This window comes from Benincasa hispida, chromosome 1 (assembly GCF_009727055.1).
Source record: "Benincasa hispida cultivar B227 chromosome 1, ASM972705v1, whole genome shotgun sequence".
NCBI classification, from domain to species: Eukaryota; Viridiplantae; Streptophyta; class Magnoliopsida; order Cucurbitales; family Cucurbitaceae; genus Benincasa; species Benincasa hispida.
Window position 1 is genome coordinate 47,160,442 of NC_052349.1, and position 2,955 is coordinate 47,163,396.

General features: G+C 29.8%; 1 non-coding gene across 1 annotated transcript; it reads right to left on the reverse strand.

Annotated features, from left to right (window-relative positions):
- Window positions 1–1,046: 1,046 nt before the first annotated feature.
- LOC120070364 lies at window positions 1,047–1,165 on the reverse strand. The gene has a single exon (XR_005479860.1). It is a non-coding gene; the product is annotated as a 5S ribosomal RNA (ribosomal RNA).
- Between the last annotated feature and the right edge of the window lie 1,790 nt (window positions 1,166–2,955).

Sequence of the window (2,955 nt, forward strand, 5' to 3'; positions counted from 1 at the left end):
AAAAAAAAAAAAAAGAAAAAAAAAGAATACAATAGAGTCTAAACAATGCCTTATCACGAGATCTGATGATAATGCAAAGACGTTGTTCGACGTTTTATTTTTCAAATTATCATCTTTAGTTGCACATCTAGTAAGTGGTTTAGCAATTATATTTCTTTACTTTTTTGTGTTGAAAACCATGAATATTACACTATTATTTGAAGAAATCCAACCACCTACAATAAATGAGTACTCTATAATTCTTCATCAGTCTTCTTCTTGAAGTGACCTAATTCAATTAGATTTCACTAATATGAAATGTGATCAATAATGTTGTCGTTTTGAATGTGTTTTATTTTAATGATTATTCGTATTTATACTTTTTTAATTATTATATTTCTAATTTCATTTTTTTTATTGATTTTGATACCAAATATCACGGTCGTACTTCTCCAACCGTGCGGTACCATGATTCATCCATGATCATGATTAGCCTTAAGGAATGCTCAAGTCCCAATTCACTTTTTGCTCGACTCTTTGAAACTTCGTCGGACCATGGGCGAGGTTATTCCATTCTCAACCAAATTGAACTCATGCGGAATTGAACTTCATTCAGCCATACATGTTGCCCATACGTGTATTTTTCCTCATGTGCGACTCTAGCCAACTTGCCTCTACGCTAGGCCAAGTATTGAGGCTCAACCTTGCCCATATATGAGGCTAAGGTCATCACAATGAAACGTCACATCTCTCTTCGTCATCTTTCTCCCGGTGGTCTCGTAGTTTATAAATATTTTGTACACATTGTTACTAATAAAATAAATGTTATTTTATATGCTTTTACTCAAATCCAATAAACTAAGATCCGTGGTTATTTCATGTAAAACCATGTATGTGAGACATACAAGTGGATCATGCCTTAAGTAATAACCTAAATGATCTGTAATATAAAGATAAAGGAGGGATACCTTATGTGGATTGTAAAGTGTTGTAAAGTGCTACAAATGGTCTGATCCTGACCATTCATGTGGAGGAGACATGCGAACGAGGGTGTCCTATTCAAAGAGGGGGTGCAACACGAGGACTTCCCAAGTGGTCACCCAACTTAGTACTACTCTCGCCCAAGCACGATTAACTGCGGAGTTCTGATGGGATCCGGTGCATTAGTGTTGGTATGATCGCACCCGACATGGAATGCGCACAAATTCCATTTGAGCCATGCGGGAGGCGTCGCGCGGTATATAAATCATATTTATATTAATTTCTCCAATTAATGTATCTAACACATCATATCAATTATATCACATTATAATTGAATTTTCTCTTGTTAATTTGAACACTTCAAAGCAATCCAAAGTCTGATTCCTTAACTTGAACCCATTGAGTTACCAAGGGGACCTCATGGACTTGTAGTCTTGAAGCTCCAACAGTATATATGAATAACTGACTAAAATCTTTAGTCACGAGATTCACCATTCGTTAAATGTCGAACAAACGTCTTTGCATTATCATCAGATCTCGTGATAAAGGCATTGTTTAGACTTTATTGTATTCTTTTTTTTTTTTTTTTTTTTTAATAATAAGTCAATAAATAAAGAACTATAAAGATATTAAAATCAAATGAGAAATATAAGACATTTACATTATACAATTTTTTAAATAAGTAGAATCTCATACATTTCATTCTAATTAATACTCTAGGATCACCGATTTGTCACCATTGTAATCATCACTTCAAACCAAAGGGAAAAAAAAAAATAGTAAAGATATAAGATGAAGCTATGTATATTTGTGATCAAATGGATGACAAATAATAAGAGAGTTAATTTCCGTGAGTTAAAAAATTGATTTTTTTTTTTTTTTTCTTTTGGGATTTTAAACCCCTATTTGAATAAATTATTGAATGTGATTTAATTTTTTTTTTTTTTTTTTTTTTTTTTTTTTTTTTTTTTTTTTTTTTTTTTTTTTTAAGATGTTGTTAGGTACGATTTGGGATAAACTTGGCTTGGAAAGGGTTTTAAGTTTAGTTGGGCTAAAAGTTTAACTTTGTAGCTAAAAAGTTTTTGTTATTAAATGGCAAAACCTAATATTTTAACATTAAATCGAATTTACTAAAGGACTAAAGTATCCAATTCTAAATGTTTGACATGAGACCTATAATATTGGGCTAACCAAATTTAAGTCTAAGATTCAAAAAAGATAAAACATAACAAAATTAAAAATTTGACATGTATTTTCAATAGACTAAAAAAATAGATAAACAAGTGAAATTCAAGAGACAAAATCTAAGCTAACAAAATTTGTTGAGAATTAAACCCAAATCTTAACTAAATAACATATATATAATAACCAAATAGCATATAAATCTAACTTTTATTTTAGAAAGGCTAATATCTAGAATAATATCTGCAAACAATATCTCAACAATAGTAATGTTTAAATGACTACTAAAAAAAATCGAAATAGTTAATTACACATTAGTTGATATACGCCTTTTATTTGAGAGTGGATTTCCATCAAAATTAAAGAGAAGAATATTTAATAATAATAACACAAAATTTAAGCATTGCATAAACAAATAAGTTATATTTTAAAAATGTTTGTCTTCAAAAAAGGTATATTTAAAATACCTAATCCCCACAAATATAATGTCAAATATATGTCAAATTAAGTTTGCAAATACTAAGTACTAAAGAAATAAAATCTCAAACATCGTTCTATGGTGATGTGAATAGGATCATCCCTGTAGATAACTTGACCTCTTCGTAAAAACACTTAGTGAAAAATTAAATTAGGCCAAAATACCTTATATTTAGAGATGTTTAATTCATCAAACAATTATTCTTTGTCATCTTCGATGATCTTCAACCCTAACAACATTTCATGATGCTAAGTTAATCGTCCATGAACTGTATAAACCAAACAATATTTTTGAGTTTGACATATTGGAACAAACATCCACTATTGAAGTTGACG